We start from the raw sequence: 25,610 nt of genomic DNA on the forward strand, positions 1-25,610 counted from the left end.
TGTGCTGAATGCCATAATAAATCCCTGACTTCACACAACTTATATAAATTAGCAAAGAATATAAGACTGTGCAATTAAAGTTACACAAATAAGACTTTTTTTAAATCAAAGGCATACTCAAATTGAAATGAACTTTCAGTATCACCCAAAGCACAAAATTACTACTTAAAAAAAAGTCATCAGTCAATAATACACTTTCCCTGAACGTATGGTTTGCACAAGACACTGTGTTCTGCAATGCTCTGAGTACACACAAGTATAGTATTTGCATCCTATTAGTTCCTCTCTAATCGTGGAACTAATCATTGAAGGCAGTCTACAATTTCTTTTTCAATTTTAAAATCAGCAATGCTGCTGCCACACCTCTGAGGTAAGGTCATTTCCTTGTTATATGTAACCTTGCTCTCTTTTCAGTTTTTGCTTCTATTTTGATTATTTTTATTTATAAAGTTCCCCTGTCCTGAACACACTACTTCTTCATCAAATATATCAGGTATATATAATCCAGTCTTTGTCTCTTCTATCACCATGTCTTGTAGACAAAGCAAGGAATGCCACAGTCTTGGTCTAATTACAGCTTAGCCAAATGAGTACACGCTGAGCGGTGTAAGCCCAAATCAACAGGCCACCCACCAAGAGGGTAAAAAGAAGACCCTGTGTCCTCCCACAGAGACCTGGAAGAGCTTCTGATGGAAACAGGAGATAATTGTGTTTTGCCATTGGCAAATGCATATAGTACCTAGCACAGCAACATATATGCTTTAGTGTTTAATATATATTACCGAAAGTGTGATAACGAAAAGAAAAATAGTGGTTTGACAGACATATAGCCCAGTGTCTTCCTCCATACTTTCTCCCCATATTTCTAAAGGAGCAATTCTAGGAAGAAACTAGTGGAGAAAAAATATATAGTCACTTACATTAGGCCACTTATATTTGACTGGGGCTTTTCAAACTAAGATTCAAGACACATTTAAATTAAAAGGTTGTGAGCCTCTAAGTGGATTTCAAAATATTTAAAAATGTATACCTTTTTTCTACTACCTTGTAATGCTCTAGGCAGTTTTTCACTTCACAGAATTCCTAGTTTGTTTTTAGTGTTAAATTTTGCCAATTGGAAGCAAGTGAACACTTGCGGATGTGCTACAGATAAGTGAGTCTCAAATGGGAGCTGATAGAAGAATATCAGAATCTCTGCAGAGATAATGGAGCTAGGAATGTGTAGTTTGGAAAAACTCCCCAAAATGATTCTACAACTCCCCCACCCTCATCCTCATTTAGAACTACTGTTTGAGCTGTTACTTCATAATGAGATCAAACTGCTGTCATAAATGTGGAACACCAAGACAAATGGCTAGAAACCTTGTACATGAAAACAGTGGCCCACCCAAAGTTTGTTTTTTCCTAGGAAGTTATAGAGAAATGAGGAGGTATCAGAAGAGCAGTCAATAAAAGAAAAATTTATTTAAAAGACATATGGGTGGGATGAGAACGAATGATTCTTACTTTATCTGTAGAAATTGAATTTTGCTGCAACTAAGAGAGACCTGGAAAATAGTGATTTACACTAACAAGATTTTGTTCTGTCAAGAAAACTGATATTCAGCAGTCCAGGCTGATGCAGTGGCTTTATGAGCTCTTCAGCAACCCAGGCACCTTCTACGTCTTCTTTGCCAATTCTAGTGCTAGTAACTCCTTCATCTCATCATCCAACATGGCTGCCAGAGCTCCAGACATCACATGTACATCTGAGTTCCAGGAAACTAGATGGAGAAAAGAAGGGCTTGCACGCTCACTTTAAAGAAGACTTCTAAGAAGAACCACCTAAAATTCCCCAACCTAGTCCCAAAGCTCACTTGGCTGCTTTCAAGCCTGGAAAATGCAGTCTTTAAGCTGCAAAATGCTATGACAAAATCAGGTATTTATATTACAGAAAGGAGAAGGATAATTGGGAGGTAACAGTTTCTGCCTTAGAGACCTTTAACAACCTCAGAATCAGTCATAAAATTAAATTTATATAACATATATGTAAATTAGAAATACATATGAATTTGCATTCATTGGAAATCATTTGGAAAAAAACGAATCCAAAATGTCAATGTAAAAGACTGACATAAAGTCAGTCAGGTTAGGATCAATAACCGTATTTTCTCCTTACAAATAAGTCTCATTCTTAATCTCAGACTTTAAATTGTTTGTAATTATTTTTTCATATAAATTCAATGATTACCATCAACTTTTTCTAAGCATCCAAAATTGACCTGCAGCCCTGATGCTTCAAAGTTAACTTATATTTCTGCGATTTGTCAAGTATAAAACAGGACTTTCTCCATTGTTTAAGATAAACAATACATTCACCTTTTTTGATAATTAGGTATCTCCTATCTGATTTTCACAACCTAATAATTAGTGACTGCCCAACACTAAACAATATCTTAAGAATATAAATAGTTCAATGGATGATGGTGAGAAGAGAGTTATTAAAGGTACTAATTTATAAAGGTAGCATGAAGCCAAATATTAAACAAATAAATAACAAATTTTTAACTGTCTAATATATTTAGGGACTTTAATGAGTGATTAGGTCATCTTTGATGATGTGATGACCACATCTTAATTATTGAAATAATACTAAACAAAGTCCTTCCTTACTCAATTTGGCTTTGTAAATTTTCATTAGATTTGAAATCCATATGGATGGAACTCACAAGAAATATGAGTTTAATTGAGGAGTTTCAGTAAAAGAAAATGCTTAAGAAAAAAATGAATTAAATAGAGCAACTAAAGAGTAAAAAACTTCCAGGATCTTGTCCTACACCCTACTCATTTCCATTGACATACCCTAGCCTTTGCCATTACCAATTGCAGCCTTTCTAGAATCTCAATTTTAAGCAGCCCATTCTCTGACCAACAGCTTCTGTTTTTGCAATGTATTCCTTCTACTTCTCCAACTTCACCAATCCATTCACAGTACTGCCTTCTCACTGTCTCTCAGTGCCCCCAGTTCCTCACATCTCTCCTTACCCACCTAAAATTCCACAGTTGTTCACTGTAATTTCTCCCCTGAATATACCCCTAAACACTTCATCCTCCTTTGCCTTGTTGAATTTGCTAGGAAAACCTCCAACCATGGTTATATGCATCTTTCCATCACTCCACACTTACATTACATCCAACTGAACATAGATGGAGAAAAACACACAACTATGCTAAATCTCTAGCAGCTCTTTCCCCATCTTCACTCTCAGTGGATGACCTGGCTTCCATTTTTAATGAAAATAACAGAAGCAATCAGAAGTTCTACAAGCTCTTACCCCACACCCATCTATATCCTCATACTTTCCTTCCCATCCTCTTCCTGTAAATGGACTGTATGTGGTCCTTCATCTCCATTTGTGTACCATATCCCATCTCTTCTGGCCTATTAAATGACATGTCTCCAGCAATTCTCCCTCCCTCTTTTGCCTCATCAATTGTTTTCCTCTCTTGCATCATTTCATTAGCAAATCAGTAGGTTTTCACTTTACCCATCTTACCAAAAAAAAAGCAAAACACAAACACCTTTTTGCCCCATTTCCTTCCTCAGTATATTAGTCCGTTTTCATGCTGTTGATAAACACATACCAGAGACTAGGAAGAAAAAGAGATTTTAACGGACTTATATTTCCACATGGCTAGGGAGGCCTCACAATCGTGTCAGAAGGCAAAGAGGCGCAAGTCACATCTTACATAGATGGCGGCAGGCAAAGAGAGAGCTTGTGCAGAGAAACTCCCATTTTTAAAACCATCAGATCTCATGAGACCCATTCATTATCACAAGAACAGCACGGGAAAGACCTGTCCCCATGATTCAATCATCTTCCACCAGGTCTCTCCCACTGGGTGCCTCCCACAACACACGGGAATTATGGGAGCTGAAAGATGAGATTTGGGTGGGGACACAGAGCCAAACCATATCACCCAGCTGTCACTCTCTGCTCCATACAGGAAAACTCCTTGAAAGTGTTATCTATATTTGCTGTCTCACTCTTCTCCTGCCATTCCGTCTTGAACCGATTTCATTCAGGCTTTCCTACAGACCACTTTGTCTAAGCTGCTCCTGTCAAGGTCATTGGTGACCTCCACATTGCTGCATCACAAAGTCAATTCTCAGTCTTGACCTCACTTGATGTATCAGTACCATATGACAAGCTTATCATTCTTGAGATACTTTGTTCACTTAGCTTCCAGGATAATATGCTCTCCTAGTCTTCCTCCTCTTTTACTGCTGCTCCTTCTCAGTCTCATTTGTTCATTGTTGGAATACTCCCAACCTCAGTTCCTGGGCTTCTTATACATCTATACACTCCCTTGGTAATTTTGTTCAATCTCAGGCTGAAGACTCTCAAATGTAGATCCTTATCCACGACCTCTCCCTTGAACTCCAGCTCTTTATAGACAACCAGCTACTTGAGAGCTCCACTTGGATGTCTAATAAGGCATCTCAAATCTCACTTACCTAAACTGAAACTCCTGGTCTCTCCATACACATCCAACACCTGCTCTTCTAGCAAACATCTTCATCTCAGTTAATGTCAACCCTAGCTGTATTGGTCGGGCTCAGCTGGGTTCTGTTGAAGCAATAAACGAAATTAACACTGTACCAGCTTCCAAAAGCAAAGGTTTATTTCTTGCTGCATATCTTCTGCCTGTCTCCTATAGTTGCCATCCACATCAGCTTTACTCCAGTAGCCAGAATGACAGAATAACCTTTATCTGGAAAATTGCTGGGTTTGTGGCAAAAAAAAAAATGACACACGAACCAAGTGCTGGCTCTTAAAGCTTCTGACCACTTCTATTGGTCAAGCAAGTCACATGGCTTCCCATTTTCCACAAGGCAGAGGTGTATTGTCCCCTCACAGGAAAGGAGCCTACATGGAGTGAAACTAAAATATTTGGTAAACAGCAAAACAGTCTGCCACACTGGTCCCCCAGTTGCTCTGGCTAAAACTCTTGGCTCCTCTCTTGTTTTCAAATCAAATCCATCAATAGATCTACCACCTCTAGGTTTGAGCACCCTGGTCCAGATGCCATGTACAGGTTTCTATCTGGTCTTCCTGTTTCTACTCTTTCCCCACTAGCCTATTCTCCAGATAGTAGGCAAAAGTGAACATTTTATATATTTATTTATTTATTTATTTTAATTATTAAAATTTGAGTTTAATATATTATCTTCTTTTGGAATTCTACAACGTTATTTGATAATTTTTTTCAACTTTTATTTTAGAATCAGGGATATATGTGCAGGTCTAATCATACCTTTGTAACAAAGGTATGATCTGAGGTTTGGAGTACAAATGAATCCGTCATCCAGGTACTGAGCATAGTAGACAATAAGTGGTTTTTCAGTCCTTGCCCCTCTTCTTCCCTCCTCCCGCTTGTATTCCCCAGTATCGATTGTTCCCATCTTTAAGTCCACGAGTACCCAATATTTAGTTCCCACTTATAAGTGAGAACATGCAGTATTTGGTTTTCTGTTTCTGTGTTAGTTTGCTTAGGATAATGGTTTCCAGCTGCATCCGTGTTGCCACAAAGGATATGATTTAATTCTTTATGGCTGCATAGTATTCCATGGTGTATATGTACCACATTTTCTTTATTCAATCCGCCATTGATGGCCACCTGGGTTGATTCCATGTCTTTTCTATTGTGCATAGTGCTGCAATGAACATATGAGTGCACGTTTTTGGTAGAACCTGTGGGTATATATACAGTAATCAGATTGCTGGGTCCAATGGTAGTTCAACTCTTAGTTCTTTGAGAAATCTCCAAAGTTCTCTCCACAGTGGCTCAACTAATTTACATTCCCACCAACAGTGTGTAAGTAAGTGTCAAAGTGATCATTTTAAAACACAAGTCAGATTCTGTTGTGCTTCTTCTCAAAAGTGTCAAATGGCTCCCCCTCTCACTCAGGGTAAAAGCCAACATCTCTCCAACAACCTTGTAAATTCTGACATGATCCTTTTATCCATCACCTCCCTGACTCCATTGCTTCTTCTTCATCTCCAGTTCACTCTCTTCCAGCTATGCAGAATGCTCTGCTGTCCTCAAACAGACCAAGTACATTCCAGCCTCAGGACATTTGCACTTGTAGTTTCCCCTTCCTGGAATGTACTTCTACCAGATTTCCACATGGCACATCTCCAATCCTCTTCAGGTATTTGCTCAGATTTCACTTTTTCAGTTTGTCTTTGTCAATCAATTTAAAATTTTACCCCCCATCCCTCACCCTGAAACTCCCCCTTCTCTTTCTGTTTTAATCATTTCCATAGCACTCATCCCTATGCAATTTTCTGCTGTATTTTTTTTTATTGTCTCTCTATTCCACTAGAATATAAACTCCTTGACTGTATGGATTTTTGTCCATTTGATTCATTATTGTAGCCCTAACATACTTTATCTCGATCAATTGACAATGAACATTTATTTAATGAATAAATTAGTGAATGATTCAAACTATAGAAAGCTTTGAAAAACTCAAACATAGAAAGATGTAACTTAAAGAAACAGAAGAAAATATAGTAAATATTAATAAATATTGTGCATTCACACAAACCCAAGAAGCTTGCTGGGTTATCTGTCCCAAACTAGAGAAAATGAAAAGAATCTGAGTGGGGAAATAACACAAAGAAAAAGCACTAAAAGTGTTACTTCCAAAACTGTAATATTAATGACCAAGGCAAAACTCTGAAGTTCCCTATTTCATTTATTACAAAATGCTTAATTTAAATTCCGATTTGAAAGTATATATATTTTAACTATATATCTCTGCCAAAGCAAAAATGTAGTAGACTATCTCATAAATAGCTGTGCCACTCTAAGTGGTCAATCAAAATTTACTGCACTTCTGATTCCAGACTAAAAAGAAAGCCTTTTGGCTAGATTAATTATCTGCATCCTAGGCTGGTATTGTCTTAGAGCAGGGTTTCTCAGCCTCAGCACTATTCACATTTGTGGACTAAGTAATCCTTGTAGGAGGATACTCTTTGCATTATAGAATGTTGAACAGCATACCTGGCCTCTACCCACTAGATGCCAGTAGCACTTCCCCAGTTGTGACAACAAAAAATGTTTACAGACATTACCAAATATCTTTGGGGTGGAGGAGGGAAAGGGACATCATCTTCTTTTCAGAACCACTGCCCTAGAGTATGACAATGCCCATCAAGGCAGCACTCCCGTATGGTTTCAGGTTGTGACCCGTAAAATGCTCTGTGGTATTATTAGGAATTATTGCACCAAACTAGGCAAGCAGATTCTAAATGTATGATTTGGGGAAATAACGAAAAGGCTCCCCTTGAAATAAAGCACTCCTGATTTTTTTTTCCTTAAAATTACTTTCTCTTGGAAGTGTAGAAAGATGTTGCCTGGAAGGCGTAACTTGTTATTAAGGCATGTTGGCCATTAATGCTTTAATGATGGTCTAGGAACAGAGCTCAAAACCAAGAGGAAAGACAAAAGTTTTAACAGAGAGAATGAAAGAAAATTCTAGAACATGAGATGGAGGCTCTACAGTGGGTAATCTTATTTCAGGAAATACATGAGGTTTCTGGCCTCATGGTAAGAAGATTACTCTCTGAGGGAAAATTCTGTGTGTCAACAATGTATTTAGAAATGGCTCTGCTAGTAACCTCAACTGAGGAAAAAATAAAACCGAAATGATCAATTAAAACTAATATGATAGCTTTTAATCAATATTAAATAACTAATTTTATTATTTTTATAGTCTGTACTAACATTTCAAGTTTAAATGAATTGAAAATGAAATTATTCAAAACTAATAAGAACTCTGACATAAGTACATTAGTCAAATATGAAATACTTTTGAAATATTTTAAATGAACTCATCAAGTATCAAAACTTTTTAAAAATATCTTCTTAAGCCTTTTATATCTAAAAAACTTTCGTTTTCCTTTTCTGGCAACTGTTAAATTCTCAAACTTAATGTTAAAAAAAGAAATGAGTAAAATAACTGATTATGCCAGAGAGGAGCCCTCACTCTGAGCAGAACAACCAGCAATGCTGCTCAATTCTTCTTCTGGAAACCACAAATAAGAGTTATCAGACAGATATTCAAGGCATTTGAAGATTTCAAATAAATCACCTTTTAGCTCTTTATAAAGAAAGTATATCATCAACATCAAAGAAATGCAAATTAAAACCACAATGAGATACCATCTCACACCAGCAAGAATGACGATTATTAAAAAGACAAAAAATAACAGATGTTGATGAGGATGCAGAGAAAAAGGAACTCTTATACACTGTTGGTGGGAATGTAAATTAGTACAACCTCTATGGAAAACAGTATGGGGGTTTCTCAAAGAACTCAAATAGAACTACCATTCAATCCAGCAATCCCACTACCGGGTATCTATCCAAAGGGAAGTAAATCAATATATCAAAAAGATACCTGCACTCATATGTCTATTGCAGCACCATTCACAATAACAAAGATAGGGAATCAATCTAAGTGTCCATCAATGGATGAATGGATAAAGGAAATGTGGAATATATACACAATGGAATACTATTCAGCCATTTAAAAAAAGAATGAAATCATGTCCTCTGCAGCAACATGGATGGAACTGGAGGTCATTACATTAAGCTAAACACTCCAGGAGCAGAAAGACAAATATCTCATGTTCTCACTTATAAGTGTGTGCTAAAAACAAAACAAAAAAATGTGTTAACATGGATGTAGAGAGTAGAATGATAGATAATAGACACTTGGAAGGGTGAAGGGGTGTGACGGAGGATGATTTGGAATTAGTTAATAGGCACAATGTACGTTATTTGGGTGATGAATACCCTAAAAGCCCTGACTTGACGGCTACACAATCTATGCATGTAACAAAATTGCATGTGTAGCCCATACATTTGTACAAATTACAAGAAAAAAATATATTATTAAATTATTGATTCTGTATTTCTTTCTCTCCAATGAAGACATTCTAGCGTTGAAATATGTATGGTTCCTACAGTTTAAATCCATTTTTCAATTCTACATTGTAACTGGAAGGACTGGTGTAAATAAATCTAAATGCACACATCATTAGAAACTTTATTCCAGTTTCCAGAGTAATTTAAATCTTCTCAACTCCACCTGACTTTGTACTAGAGCTATATTCAAGGAGTAGAATTGATTTGTTTCATTTTTCTATCCTCATCCTGAAAAAATACACAAATTAATTACAAGACCAAAAGTAAAAAGTTAATGACATTTTTTAAAACTTCATGTTATCTCTTGAGTCCACAAATTGGATAACTGTTCTCTAAAATTAAATATTAGTCACAATTATATGTACCTTAAAGTACTCTTAGACTAACATCTAAATATAAATTGATAAGCCAAAAGAATATTTGCCTTCATCTGTTTTAAAAACTCTTAAAATATGCTTTTGTTTAATATATGTCACTTTGATATGTTTACTTTTTTTTTTTCTTTGAAATGGAGTCTCACTTTGTTACCCAGGCTGGAGTGCAGTGGTGCGATCTCGCCTCACTGCAACCTCCACCTCCCAGGTTCAAGCAATTCAAGTGCCTCAGCCTCCCAAGTAGCTGGGTTTACAGGTGCACGCCACAATGCCCAGCTAATTTTGTTGTACTTTTGGTAGAGATGGGGCTTCACATGTTGGCCAGGCTGGTCTCAAACTCCTGGCCTCAAGCGATCTGCCAACCTTCACCTCCCAAAGTGCTGAGATTACAGGCGTGAGCCACCGCACCCCAGCCTATGTTTACATTTTATACTATAGTTAGAAATTAGTTTTAAAGGGAGAAAAAATATAGCTCATCCATCAGTAGTGTGAATTAAGGCTTTCAGTTTAAGAAGAAAACTGTGAACACAGCCCAAGCTCTCAAGTATCCATTTACAGAGGATCTTCCATTCTTCTACCAAAGCCGATTTTTTTTTTTTTTTTTTTTTTTTTTTTGAGACGGAATCTTGCCCTGTCACCCAGGTTGGAGTGCAGTGGAGCCATCTCGGCTCACTACAAGCTCTGCTTCCCGGGTTCACGTCGTTCTCCTGCCTCAGCCTCCCGAGTAGCTGGGACTACAGGCACCCGCCATCACGCCCGGCTAACTTTTTGTATTTTTAGTAGAGTTGGGGTTTCACTGTGTTAGCCAGGATGGTCTCGATCTCCTGACCTAATGATCCACCTGCCTCGGCCTCCCAAAGTGCTGGGATTACAGGCGTGAGCCACCGCGCCCGGCCTCAAAGCTGATTTTTCGAGAAACTGTGTTAAGAAATAGAGCAAAAACAAACACGCAGCTGTTTCCTACCAAATGGCTTACAATGTGCATATTCTTGAGTGATTTTAAAAGTCTCAGCTTTTTTTTTTTTTTTTTTTTTTTTTTTGAGACGGAGTGTTGCTCTGTCGCCCAGGCTGGAGTGCAGTGGCGCAATCTCGGCTCACTGCAAGCTCCGCCTCCCAGGTTCACTCACGCCATTCTCCTGCCTCAGCCTCTCCGAGTAGCTGGGACTACAGGCGCCCGCCACCACGCCCGGCTATTTTTTTGTATTTTTAGTAGAGACGGGGTTTCACCGTGGTCTCGATCTCCTGACCTCGTGATCCGCCCGCCTCGGCCTCCCAAAGTGCTGGGATTACAAGCGTGAGCCACCGCGCACGGCCTCAGCTTTTATTTAGTTGTATTTCCAACTGTTTCGTTAATCTTTATTGACTTGTGCATAACTCTCAGAAATAGGAATGTATCTGTGAGTGGAGAGAAGTTTCCTGGTGCACTCAAATGAACTGTTTACTTCCTTTGCTAACTCTCACGTCTGGTTAGGGATCTAGAAGTTTCTAAGGACCAAAAGAGTCACCTGGAATACTGTGCCCAGGGGAATGGGTTACGTCGTTTGGGTATATGTCCTATTTGAATCATAGAAAGAGCTTTCTTTGTTTTATTTTAGTTGATACTAGCCAGTTCTATTGCTTGTCACCAGCATTAAAAACTAAGAGCCCTCAGCCTGGGCGACAGCGAGACTCTGTCTCAAAAAAAAAAAAAAAAAACTAAGAGCCCTGAAAAAGGTACACAACATTCCATAAGAGAGGAAGAATGAACCAGACCAGCCATGAGATGCATGGCACAGTGCAAATACAAGTTAAGAGGATGCTGTGACTAGCTGAATACCAGAGACAGTAAGGCAAAGGTAGTTTTGGTTGCATGGTGACAACATATGTAAACTCAAAATACTTTAATCTGAATTAGCAATATGCACATCCTTGCCAAGCAAAAGCAAAGCATAAAACAAAAATAAACTTATGCTGTGTTTCCTTCTCAGATATTACAAACTCAAGCCACTTTATCTCCAATTTCTAGCTCCCTAGACCTTCACGGCCATTAGTCATGTCTTGTCTATCATTCCTCAAAATGTTTATCAAGTAAATACTTTCCTCTCCATTTTCATTGTCACTGCCTTGTTTTCAGCTTTATCCTTTTTCCAGTCACATATCATGACAGTCTCCACCACGCAACCTATACTCCTGCTTCAACAGACTATTTGCATGTACCAGAAACACCAAGTATTCTCTGGCTGCTCTTTGAGTTGACGCGTGTTACCTCTATTCATCCTTCAAGACCACCCACACCCCTTAATTCTAGAAGAATTAGCCCTTGTCTTTTTAGCATCCTCCTAGTCCTATACTGTCATAGCATTACCACGTGCACTACAATTAAAAGACAATAATTTGTATCTCTTGTAATACAAAATGACTTCTATTGAGGGCAGGATTTGTCTTATGCAACTTTCTATATTTAGCCCCTTTAACAAGGCTCAGCACCTGATTTTTAAAAATCAATAATTCGTTTAGTTTAAATAATCAACTGACCACAGAACAACTGATTAACCAATAAAGCACTTAAAATTAGCAATTTGAGGTAAATCTATTCACTGATAACTTACATAGGACTTAGTTTGGTTTCAATGTTTTTCACAATCTTTATCCATGCTTTACAATGCCCTCATAGGTATCAATTCACGTTAGAAGAAATCAAGGAAGAAATTACAGTAAAATCTTCATTCTTATCATGTGTGCTTGATAAACCACCACTTTCCTCATCTTAAACAGCAGGTAGTTCCTGGGGTCGTGGACCTTACACCATCTCAGCATTCAAATGAGTGTTATTCAAAAAAAAAAAAAACACAACTTCACACAACATTTGGACAATGTCAGAAAGAAAAATTGATACTAAGAAAACAATAAATTCACTTCCTAAATGTTGAACCTGCTCTTAATTTTATATTAACTTTTATTTCACCAAATAAAAGAGTTTTTCGTATGCCATATACATTTATATTTTCATCAAGAATAAGTAGCATCATTTGGCTAGAACTGTAATTACATTTTCTTTTCCTCAACATGATAAAAGTGTTGAAGTAGTTTTCCTAAGTGCTGTATAAAACCAGTTAAGAAACCAGTTTCCCACCCACTTTAGACTTTAAACAATGAGCAGCCAATATGAAGTTCCAAATATATACAAAAATTAAGAATTTACAGAGTAAACAGACAACCTACAGAATGGGAGAAAATTTTTGCAAACTATGCATCTGACAAAGGTCTAATATCCAGCATCTATAAGGAACTTAAACAAATTTACAAGAGGTAATAAACAAACAACCTCACTAAAAAGTGGGCAAAGGACATGAACTGATGCTTCTCAAAAAAAGACACATGTGGCCAACAATCATATGAAAAAAAGCTCAGCATCACTGATCATTAGAGAAATGCAAATCAAAACCTCAATGAGATACCGTCTAACACCAGTCAGAATGGCTATTATCAAAATGTCAAAAAATAACAGATGCTGGCAAGGTTGCAGAGAAAAAGGAATGCTTACACACTTTTAGTGGGAGTGTGAATTAGTTCAATCATTGTGGAAGACGGCGTGGTGATTTCTCAAAGACCTAAAATATAGAAAGATCATTCAACCCAGCAATCCCCTTACTGGATATATACACAGAGGAATAGAAATCATTCTATTACAAAGACACATGCACGCCTATGTTCATTGCAGCACTAGTCACAGTAGGAGAGACATGGAATCGACCTAAATGCCCATCAATGATAGACTGGATAAAGAAAATGTGGTACTTATACACCGTGGAATACTATGCAGCTATAAAAAATGAGATCATGTCCTTTGAAGGAACATGGATGGAGCTGGAGGCCACTATCCTTAACAAACTATCATAGGAACAGAAAACCAAATACTGTATGTTCTCACTTTTAAGTGGAAGCTAAATGATGAGAACACATGGAGACATAGAGGGGAACAACACACACCAGAGCCTATTGATGGTGGAGGGTGGGAGGAGGGAGAGGATCAGGAAAAATAACTAATAGGTACTAGGCTTAATACCCGGGTGATGAAATAACCTGTACAACAAACCCCTATGACACATGTTTACCTGTGTAACCAACCTGCACATGTACCCCTGAACTTAAAAAAAAATTATAATGTCTGTAAATAATAGTAATATTTAACATTTAATACTATTTTATTATGAATGTCCTTTAGTTAATTATTTTTGGCCTCATTTTACAAATGAGGAAAATTAAGGAAAATAAAAGCTAAATAATGCGGGCACTGTTAGAGAACTAGAAGGTGGCAGAGCCTGGGTTGAAATGCAGCTATGAATTCCAGAATCCATGCACCTAATTGCAAAGTTTTGTAAGGTAAGTGTGGGAAAAGGGTAAGAAAGAGGAGGGAAGAGATGCTACCAAGCTGCTTAACCAAATTGTATTATTTAGTAACAACATGTGTTCTCTTTCAGTGTTTTTGTTCTTTCTATGTTTAAACACTCCAGTGTAGTATACGTATATGGGTGTGTGCATATATACATATGTATATATGCACACACTTATTTTACTCTGAACTATCTAGGATTTTTTTTCTAGAAAGGAGAAATACACAAATATACAAAATGTACAAGTACATTTTGAAAAGGAAAACAGTTTTAAAAGACTTTTAAGTATTCTAGAAATCTTAGAAATGACAAGTTTAGATATCATGAGATTAAAGAGAAATAACCATAACCGTGATTTTTTAAAAATGATCCTGGGAATGAAAGAGGTGGATCTTCAATACACTAACATTAAATTCTGAGCTTCAGGAGAAATCGAGTTTTCATTCATGCTGTGAACCCTCTTCCCTTAGCAATGAAGCCTCAGCATCCCTTTGCTTCTCCTGTGCCCTCAAGTGAGAACTGAGTTATGGCTGGCTGTCTCAGGAAGAAAATAACTATTGCAAGCCATAAGATGGGCTGGGGTGGGGGAGGGCTAAGGAAAGGCCTGCCATTTAGCTTGTAAAGTGCAGCAGCTGTGGCCTGTTTTCACTAATATCTGACATGTTTCTTTGGCCACTCGCCAAATTGAGCTGTACCCAACACTTCTCCCATCCTTCCTGTGCCTCCAGGATCCTTTGTAAATGCTACTTGAGACTCCAGTCTACTCCAAATCAATCCCCTTGGTTCCTTCCTCCCCTTAATGCACAGGCATCCCACCCTAATTAATAAACCCAACACCAGCTTCATCCAGGACCTTCCCACACTTTGCCCCTTCACGCAGCCCAGAAACATCAGCACATTCCTGACTTCATCACTTGTCAACTCCCTTTCTGTTAAAGACCAGTGTCCCCTTTCGCTGACCTGGCCTCTGATTTGATCTCACTTTAAAGTATCCCACTTTAAGAGACAGTAACAAATGCTGCCTTTTTCCTGTTTGGTTTGTTTATTCATGTTCACCCAGTCTATTATAATTAAAGACCAAGGGAATTCTAAGAAGAGCCCAGGAAGATGGTTTATGCATTTGATATGTGGATAAATCCAATGCTGGATTTGTAACAAAGTTCACTTCACCTATTGCTAACTGTGTGAACTTGGGTGAGTTTCCCAAGCTCTTGTCATTCATTCAAATACTTACTGAGTGCCTGTTACTATGCCACATTCTATTGTAAATGCTGATGCTGCAATTTAAACAGAGAAGCAAAAATACCTGCCCTCTGTGATGTTTATATCTTAAAGAGGAAAAATAACTGTTAATAAATAGGTAGATTTAAAAATATAGACATTTAAGAAAAAATATAAGGATTGAGAGAAGAAGAATAGGGAGTGTCAAGATTAGGAGTAGAAAGGAAGGTAGCAACTTGGAACAGACTAGTCCCTAACTTCCTGATGTGATGTTTCACCAGGCCTGAGGTCATGCAGATAGCTGAGAAAAAAAGCACTCCTGAAAGAGGAAACAGCAAGTGCAAAGTCCCTGAGACAGAAGAGTGTTGCCTGGCATGTTGAGCAAAGAGACAGCTATGGCTGGCAGAGAACAAGAAAGCAGCAGCAGGTGATGTCAGAGAAACAGGGAGCTAGAACTCAGAGGGCCTTGTATGTGATAATAAAGAATGTGGATTTTACTTTGATAAAAATGAGAAATCACTAAAGGATACTGAATAAGAGTAACATGATTTGATTTACCTCTAAAGAATCTCAACTAACTCCTCTGTGAAAGAGTGTAAAATATACAATAATAACTGTGGTGAAGACCAGCCTGCCTGCTCAAATCCCAGTGCCACCACTTACTACCAGTGTGACTTTAAGCTAATTATTTAACCTTCCTAAGCTTTGATTTTCTCATTTTTTCCTTTTTTTTTTCTTTTTTACAGCGGTAATCAAAAGTGTTCTCATTTTTAAGGTGGAATTGATAGTAGTTCCTCTTTTGTAAGGTTAAGAAAAAATAAATCAAATAGGGCATACTGAGGTATTTAGCTCAGTGGATACTACCTAGAAAGCCTGAGACACGCTGATATTATCAGGCTGGTGAGAATCAAGTTCTATAATGTATGTGCAGTATTTGCTTGTGTTGTCCAGCATAGTGGAATAGTGAGCACTTACATGTCATCTACTATTAGTTACTAGCATTACCAACTACTAACCCACTGGCTGTTTTAAAGTAATTCTGTACATTTAAAAATTTTATAATATACCACCTTAAAAGAATCAGAATAGCAAAAGTTCACAGACAATTTTCAGATGTCTCTGAACCTTCTTATTCAAAGTACTCTGCAAAGCACTAGAAAGGCATATGTACTTGGGTAAAAAAGAGAGTACACACACACATTGTCTCTCTCTTTCTATCATATATATAAAATAAAACAGAGTTATATACATAATTATCTATATATTAAACATATATATATCTTTATGTACATATCTTCCCCTTTAAAAATTATTGATATATGTAGAGAGAGAATTTTATAGATAACTTTTAAAGAAGCGGAAATTATATATAGATAATATTTTAAAGGGGAAAGAGTTAGTTAAGACAAGTTTCTGTGTGTTGCTGACCCCTGTTGGGTGGAAAAATTAAAATTGGTCTTCTGAAAGAAAGAAAAGTGAATTCTCAACTCCCTGTACATGATCCTGACCAGGAACCTACTCTCATCCATTTCACTGATTGCACATCTATGGTCATGGATGGAGACATAGGAGGCCTACTGGTTCTTCGAAGCCCTACTTGTTCTTCGAAGCCCTGCTTCATTACCCAAATGTTATGCAGCTCATACCTCATTTCTTTCCTGAGACCTAGGCTACCTTAAACTGAGAGGGAGGATCTCATCTTTCTTTCCCTTGCCCACCATACTCACACACACATCCATACTGACATACTCCCAAAACAAACACACGTCCCCCAAGCATATGTCTCTTAGGAAACAACCAAATATCCTAATCTGGTCTTGATAGTCAGCTCACGAGAACAAAGGAGAGAAAGATTAATGTAGAAACCTGCACTAAAGCCTGAGTACGGTGGCTCAGGCCTGTAATCCCAGCACTTTAGGAGGCCAAGGCGGGTGGATCACTTGCGGTCAGGAGTTCTAGACCAGCCTGGCTAACATAGTGAAACCCGTCTCTACTAAAAATACAAAAATTAGGTGGGTGTGGTGACGGATGCCTGTAATCCCAGCCACTCGGGAGGCTGAGACAGAAGACTCGCTTGAACCCGGGAGGCGGAGGTTGCAGTGGGACGAGATCGCACCACTGTAGTCCAGCCTGGGCGACACAGCAAGACTCCGTGTAAAAAAAAAAAAAAAAAACCTGCGCTAGAATAAGTCCTAATTCTTTCTTTTCTTTAAAGACAGACAAAATGCGATGTTTTAATTCTCATTTTACCTAATAATAAAGAAAGGATGTACCATTAAAATCAAGCAGGAAATTATCCTTGTCTTATTGTCACTTTTTTAAAAATTGTGCTATTCTGCACAGACCAGTTTCTCTAGAATGTTCCCTTGCTGACTTTTCCTCTAGTATTATCAGTTATACTGAAAATCAGTAGTACTCTTACTTTATTTTACTGGGCACTATCAGACTAACAGCAGAGGTATATAAAGGCAGGGAGAACTACCATTGATATAAGGCCTCTTCCGGACTGAAACGCACAGCCTCACCTCTCTGTTCCGGCAGGTGGAATAGGCCCGCTACCTGGGATCTCTACCCAAAAGGAGGAGGGTAGAACACAGGTGTCCTATTCCCTTGAGTCCTCCATCCTTTACTCGACAAAGCTGCGCAATTAGAATAATAAAACGCAGCCGGGAGAAATTGTTAACGCCTGTAATCACAGCATTTGGAGAGGCTGAGGCTGGAGGATCGCTTGAGTCCAGGGGTTCAAGCCTGCAGTGAGCTATGATCGGACCATTGTACTTCAGCCTGGGCTACAGAATGAGACCTTGTCATTAATAGTAATAACAATAATAATAATAATAATAAATCCAAAACATCAAGAAATTGGGTGTGCCCTTTTAAAATACACTCAGAAAGGGAACAGTTAGAAATCTTAATTTCAGGGATACTTTACTCCTAAACCTATTGTTTTTGTTTTTGCAGAGATTGACCATGCCTACAGGGACAACTGGAAAACAGAAATGAAACCATATAAGCCAAGCACTCACGCAATCTTTGTCCTCCCAGTTGACTTAAGAACGCTTGCGAAGAAAATGTGGCCTCTAGATCTCAGGTAAGGGATCTGGCTGCTCTGTTTTTCCTGATACACCTCCATCCTGCAGGGTAGGTGGGAGTGAGGTGTGCTGAGAAGGAAGAAGTTGTCCGCTTTAACTTGACAAGGCACGGCGTCCCCCCCGTGCCTCCTACTCGAAGTATTCTAGCGGCTGGAATAAATGTTCAGGTGTTTTGGGTTTTGTCTCTTCCAGTTCCGCCCGTCTGCGCCTCTCCGGCAGAGGGCGCCTTTTCCACTGGGTCTCACTGTGGGCTGCTGGGAGTTTTATTCGGTTTGGGCCGGGAAGGAGCTGTGTTGGATCCGCGCCCCCTGCCTCGGCGCCGCCTCTGGCCCCGTGAGCCCTGGCCCATCCCACTCCCGCGCCTGCTCCCCGGGGGCTGAATCCGCCCGCCTGGGGTCCAGGTGCCCGTGAGATCCCAGGCGCTCCACCAGGAGGCCCTATCGGGATCGAAACTCGCACTAGCCCCGCCCTCTTGTTACCAGTTCTCTCCAGGCTTGTGGAAAGAGTTCCCCAACCTGAAATCTATACCCAGGAGGAGGTTAGGACACAGGTGTCCTATTCCCTTGCATCCTCCATCTTCTCCTACTCTCTGTTACTCTCCTCTTTTGTTAGTTTGATGGTGCCCAGTGAAATAAAGCAAAAGAATACAACTGATTTTCAGTATAACTGATACTACTAGAGGAAAAGTCAGCAAGGGAACATTCTAGAGAAACTGGTCCTGTGCAGAATAGCACAATTTTTAAAAAACGACAATAAGACAAGGATAAATTCCTACTTGATTTTAACGGCACATCCTTTATTATTAGGTAAAATGAGAATTAAAACATTTCATCTTGTCGGTCTTTAAAGAAAAAAGAACTAGCACTTATTCTAGTGCAGGTTTTGTTTTGTTTTGTTTTGTTCTGAGACAGGATTTCGCTCTTGTTGCCCAGGCTGAAGTGCAGTGGCGCGATCTCGGCTCACTGTATCCTCCACCTCCTAGGTTCAAGCTATTCTCCTGCCTCAGCCTCGCTAGTAGCTTGGATTACAGGCATGCGCCACCACCCCGCCTAATTTTTGTATTTTTAATAGGAACGGGGTTTCACCATGTTGGTCAGGCTGGTCTCGAACTCCTGACCTCAGGTGATCCACCTGCCTCCACCTCACAAAGTGCTGGGATTACAGGCGTGAGCCACCGCACCTGGCCTTTTTGTTTGTTTTGTTTTTGATTTCGTTTTTGTTTTTGAGACGGACTCTCGCTCTGTCGCCCAGGCTGGAGTGCAGTAGCGCCATCTTGGCTCACTGCAACTTCCGCTTCCCGGGTTCAAGCGATTCTCCTGCATCAGCCTCCAGAGTAGCTGGGATTACAGGCGCCCGCCACCACGCCCACCAACCTTCCCCTTCTTGCTGCAATCTCACCAAGACCACTCTTCTCTCCTAAGTAGCTTTGGTCTGCCCCTTTCTTGGATTCCTTAAGATCAGCAAGGAGCGGGGAGAGAAAGTGTAGCTAGCCAGTAAGGAAACACGAACTGAGAAGTATTTCCGAAACATCATTCCTGTCAGCGTTATTAGAGTACTGAGTACCCATATTACGGTGTCGCTGGTTGTATGTCTTCCCCCGCACAGTGTCCAGAGCACCGTGAGGACAGGGCTGCTTTTACTCTACCTTTGAATCCTCAAAAGGTACAGCACCCAGCCCAGTGCTTGGCACAGAGTCTATTGATGATTGATAAATAATAATGTATGTCGAAATTTGGATGAGGGTTCTCATCTTTGTGTTCTTACTTTTATTTGAATTTGACCTTATGATTAGAAGTGCAGGGGACAAATATTTGCTACCATGTTGAAAATCTTAATACTATAACCCTACTCATTGATACAAATATTAGTAAGACTACGCTAGCTAAAGCATCTGACTACATGTTGATTGTTATCAGGATAGTGACGGAGTATTTTTGCTTTTTAAAAAATATAAAGCTTTCCAGAGAAATCTGTCAAAATAATTATTATTGCATCCGAACACCTTTAATTTTTTTTTGGGGGGGGGTGGTGCCTAAAACATCAGAAATTTATTGTCTTACCGTTACAGAGACCAGAAGTCTGAAATCAAGGTATCAGAGGGACGTGCTCTCTTAAAGGCCCTAGGAAAGGATCCTTCCTTCCTTCCTTCCTTCCTTCAAGCTACTGGTGTTTGCTGTCAGTCCTTGCCATTCCTTGACCATAACTTCAATCTATGCCTCCTTCTTTACATAGCCTTCTTCCCTCTACTTCTGCGTCCAAATCTCTAGGTGTGTAAGGACACCAACCATTGAATTATGGCCCACCCTAATCCAGCCCCACTTCACCTTAACCTGATTATACCTGCAAAGACTTTATTTTTAAATAAGGTTACATGCACAAGTCTGGGTAGACATAGATTTTGGAGGAACACCACTCAACCGAGTACAACAATTATATTTGGAGATTTCAACACTCCAGTTTCAGTAACCGACGAAATAGACAAAAATCAGTAAAGATATATCAACCAACTTGATCTAATTGACATATGCAGAACACTATAACCAACAGTGGCAGAATAGTCTTTTTAAGTGCATCTGAAACATTCAACTAAATGGGCTATATAAAAACCAAATTACAATCAATTCCACAGGATTGAAATCATGCACAGTATGTTTTCTGAGAATAACAGAAAGAAAACAGAAAACACAAACAAAAAGAAATGTATAAAAACCCAAAATACTTGAAAATTATGAAAAAATCTAATAAGACATTTCTAAGAACTTTGGAATTCTGCAACAAACTTCTCAGTTTCTCCTGTGTCCAAAGAAGACGTCAAAAGTAAAATTAGAAACATGTTGATCTGAATGTGACTGAAGACAATGAATGTAATATCTGTTTTTATAAGCATACTTGGAAAACTGGCATGTCATGAACATTAGAGGTCAAAAACTGTTGAAGGGATCAGGGTATGATGGTGTCATACAGCTGCAGTTAGATAACCTACCTTAGGTCAGTTGCTTGTTTTAGACATACTCTTATTTTATTAATATATTGATTCCTAAAACTCAGTACATCTACCTGCCTTCCATGGAGGTAAACAATCCTTAGATAGAAGCAACCAAGATTTTTGAGCTTTCAACTACATGAGGAGATTTTAAAGGAAGTTTTTTAAAAATTAAATATATGTATATCCTATAGCATATACAGTGCATACATACATATCTATGAACACATATCTATATCAGTTTGTCACAGGGCTTTCTAACCTGTGACCTATAAACTTAGAGACATGATGAGAGCTTTACTGAATATTCAGATTTTTCCATTGTGTGTGCATTTTTCTGGAGAAGGCTATATAGCTTTCATTAGATTCTCAGAGAAACCCGTGAACCCAAAACTTTAAAAACTGGTCTTAAAGACAAAACTGTATTTCCACACTATTCTTTATTCTTGATAATATCTCTCTAATAGGGACCCTTCATGGTCTTGGTTTGTTATTGAGATTTTGGATGCCCAAGTAGTGAACACTGCAAAACATTAGGAATAATCCTAATGCAAAGAATGACCAGATGTGATAACATAACACATACTAACTGTATGAGACCCTTGATGTGTTTAAAATTTAAGTAGCATTATATCTCTTTACAGAACTAGCTTAAAATTAAAATGGAAACAGCTTTTATGCTGTCTCTGAGGCCAAAAATATAAATTAAACTCTGCATATTTTTTATTTGAAGGCATTCACAGATGACATGCAAGGAATAAAAGCTGGCCAAAAACCATAGCTAAGTATTGTGTTAAAAAAAAAAAGTGTGTGATTTTTAAGCCAAAAACTAGGAGTTGGTTTCTCATGTCCTAATTATTAAATTAGGAATAAAACCAGGAAAAAGATATTAAAAATGGTATGCTTTAACTATTAAGTATTCTCTTTAGGTTTAATAACAACTTTTAAAAATCAAACAAAATTGATCAACAGCCTATGTAAACAGTCATGCAGGACTGAAGAAGAATTCTCTATTTAGATTAACAAGAAAATGGTGCTAGAGGCAGCTTGGTGAGACACTGAGAACTAAAGTTAACAAAACAAATGTATACTGGGAGAAATGATTTACACACATGTTCTGAATGCTTCTGCTTAGATTAATACTTTCCTTCAAATAAAACTGGTCAAGTTCAATAATGCAGCTATAAAGATGAATCTACAGTAAGCAAGGCATTTGGTCATTCTGAGCCAAGGTATGAGAGTTATTCTAGAAAAGCATCAAATAACCAAAAGTACTTTGGAATCTCTAACTATAGCATGTGTAAAATTTTTTGCATGTATGACAATGTATAATGGAACCTCCAAACAAATCCAAACTTACCATGTCTTCAAGATGTAAGTGTCAGCATTATAAAGCATGGGAAAAGCAAGTACTTTATTTGGCATCCCATTTAAACCATATATGGCTTTTCTTTGCCTCTTGAGTAAAATGTCCTGCCATTTACCCTTAATTGTCATGCTAACATCCATCTCAGAATCCACTTCCATCTTAGTAAGATGAATAGGTATCTAACAAATCTTGATAATTTGCTTTCAGAGGGGATAGTCTAGAAATAACATCACAGCTAAGACATCCTCTTGACTTCAAACTCAAGTCAAGACTTAGCAATGCATTTTTCACATTATGGATTAAACATGTGCTTTCCTGCAGGGTGCTGTGAGAGTTAAAAATCAAGTATCAATAACTATATAAATGAATATAAGTGGAAGGTTTATGAGTCAAGGGAAAAAGACACTTAAAAGGCAGTGTTACCTCCTGCTGTCTCAAATTGGTCTCAGGGAAGCCCAATGGGCCAGAGCCATCTCCTCTGCTGCTTTCTCTTTTCTGACTATCCATGTATCATACGATTGACAAATCCACATTCTTAAGCTGTGTTTCCTAACTTAGTCTGACACTAAGTGCTCCAAGCTATTGTTTAGGAATTACCCTCTCACTATAATAAGAACTTCATTATTACTGAATAATAACTCAGTAATGATTTTTTTTATTCTTCAGTAATGATTCCCAAATGACATAGAAGTATAGGAAGAAAAGAAGCATTCTGAGAATAAGACATTCTGAGAAATGGTGTTTGGTGATCCTAATTACTATCAATGAAGAATCACGTTCTCACTGTTTCATTGTTTGGGGCCAGTATACAGAAGTTGCTAATTCCAAGGCCTACGGGGCCAGGTGGTTCTTGTGAGGTCAATGGAGAACAAAAGTTTGTTGCCCCTCATAAAATGGGCAATCCATATCCCATTCCACCTGTTACCTTAGGAAAAGAACATGAAGTATGGCTTTTCAAGATTTTTCTCAAGATAACTTAGACATCTGGATTTTTATGTGAATACTCCTGATTGTTAAATGCAGACACGAACCCCAAATTCTTAAATATTCATAGGCCTGCAGACCTGACGTAGCAGCAAATGTTTCACAAATCTGTGACCTCTAAGAAAAGAACTTCTTGAAACCAGGTTTAGCCATGTAGCCATGTGAACTTGGACTCATGACCTCATAGCTAGGGCTTCAGTGACCTCATCCATAGGATGGAGGAGAAGACTTCCCTAGCAGCAGCTCTGGAGTTCTTTACAAGATGAGCACTCAACAATTCTTGAGTTATGATCATCCTCCCCACACCCAATTTCAGCTCTCAGATGAGGATGTGGCTTCTGACTTAACTGCTGACAAAGTATAAAATGTACCTCAATCTATCAAGATCCAGTGTGGCTAGCTTTCTATACTCAATTCCACAACATGAATTATTTTTAAAATTTATTGTACTTATAAAATCAATTAAGATTCACTGTAGAAAAATTACTAAATACAGATATACAAAGGGAAATCTCCTTAAAACCCACCAAGTACCTTGATGTAGATCCTTTTAAATCTTTTCCTACGTGTATATTGTTTTTAGAAAAATGACATCATATCTAATGCATTTTTTGTAGCCTGCCTTTTTTACTGAATGTATTTACTCAATAAACACTGATTCTTTAGAGAAGTAGAAATATAATTCTTATAAGATTAATTTCAATTCGGGCTGGGCACAGTGGCTTACGCCTATAATCTCAACACTTTGGGAGGCTGAGGCAGATAGATCACCTTGAGGTAAGGAGTTCAAGACCAGCCTGGCCAACATGGTGAAACCCTGTCTCTACTAAAAATACAAAAAATTAGCCAGGCATGGTGGCGCACACCTATAATCCCAGTTACTTCTGCCTCAGCAGACTGAGGCAGAAGAATCACTTGAACCAGGGAGGCAAAGGTTGCAGTGAGCCAAGATCGTGCCACTGCATTCCAGCCTGGGTGACAGAGCAAGACTGTCTAAAAAAGAAAAAAAAAAAAAGAAAAAGATTAATCTCAATTCACTTTTTTCAACATAAGCACAAATATGTCCAATTTGTCATGAGTATAGGGTTTAGGACTAAAAACACAAAACTAAACACCAAATGCAAAGCAATTCTTCCCAAAAAAATAGCTTTCTCCAAATCACTCAGTAATTTCATGATAGAATTCCCAAAATATTAAGAAATCTAGGACTATTACCCTGTAATAATAAAGCCCTCAAAATCTAAAGAAAGAAATAAATCAAAATACATTTATTATTGAGATGTAAGGACAAAGTATTGGAGACTATAGGTTAATAGTCTGAATAATGAATCTAGAGAAAATAGGAGGAAAACAATGGGGATCACTACAACCAATTCTGAAAATTCTAGAATGCATGTGTGATCGAAAAGAGAAAAAATAAGTACAATTCATCTATATTTATATATTTAGATAATATATTAATGTACATTTAATAGATTTAGATAATGTATTAATATTAAATATATTTATATGTTCATTAAATATATTTATTAAATATATTTATATGTTCATTAAATATATTTATTAAATATATTTATATGTTCATTAAATATATTTATTAAATATATTTATATTAGTATTAATATATACTAAAGTATATATTAATAATATAAGTAACATGCAAAGTATATTGAATCCTCTACTAAATCTCTTAATTAAAACCTAACCGTTTTATTACTTTAGGATTCAACAGTGGTACAAATTTAAGTTCACATTTTCCTTGAGGACTTAATTAGTGAAATAAATGACTAGCAGACTAATTCATAGTAGAGAAATAAGAACTCGGCATTTTGGAATGTGATATCTTTGTTGAATCTCCCTCTGTTCCTTGGCCTTCTCTTGCAAAGTTTGACAATGTTACAAAAGTACATAACCAAGAGTGAGTGAGGCACAGAGCAAATGTGAAAAACTCTCTTCTATTATAAAGACAGTGAAATGTTTTTCTTAGAAAAAAATTCTCTCCCTATCAATAGTCCCAAATACTAATGCAGACTTTATTTCCAAATAAGTTTCTTATGTCAATCTGTTTTAAATAAATTCTGATCACTTTAAAAGCAAAACTTGGGAGAAAATTACGTTAGTGGGTTTCATCTGTTCAATAGTCCTACAGTGTTCTCTCAGACTTGGGTGAACCAGGATTAAGTTCCAGCAGTCTTACAAAAAAAAAGACACACAAAAATCTACTAAAGATGC

General features: G+C 37.9%; 1 long non-coding RNA gene across 1 annotated transcript in view; it reads left to right on the plus strand.

Annotated features, from left to right (window-relative positions):
• The first annotated feature begins 1,333 nt into the window (after positions 1-1,333).
• LOC100584098 overlaps positions 1,334-25,610 on the plus strand; it is a 33,047-nt gene continuing 8,770 nt past the window's right edge. Inside the window, exons 1-2 of the long non-coding RNA XR_001115557.1 lie at positions 1,334-1,918; positions 17,912-18,041. This is a non-coding gene — a long non-coding RNA (uncharacterized LOC100584098). The remainder of the gene's footprint in view (positions 1,919-17,911; positions 18,042-25,610) is intronic.

The sequence above is a fragment of the Nomascus leucogenys genome, chromosome 3 (assembly GCF_006542625.1).
Source record: "Nomascus leucogenys isolate Asia chromosome 3, Asia_NLE_v1, whole genome shotgun sequence".
NCBI lineage: Eukaryota > Metazoa > Chordata > Mammalia > Primates > Hylobatidae > Nomascus > Nomascus leucogenys.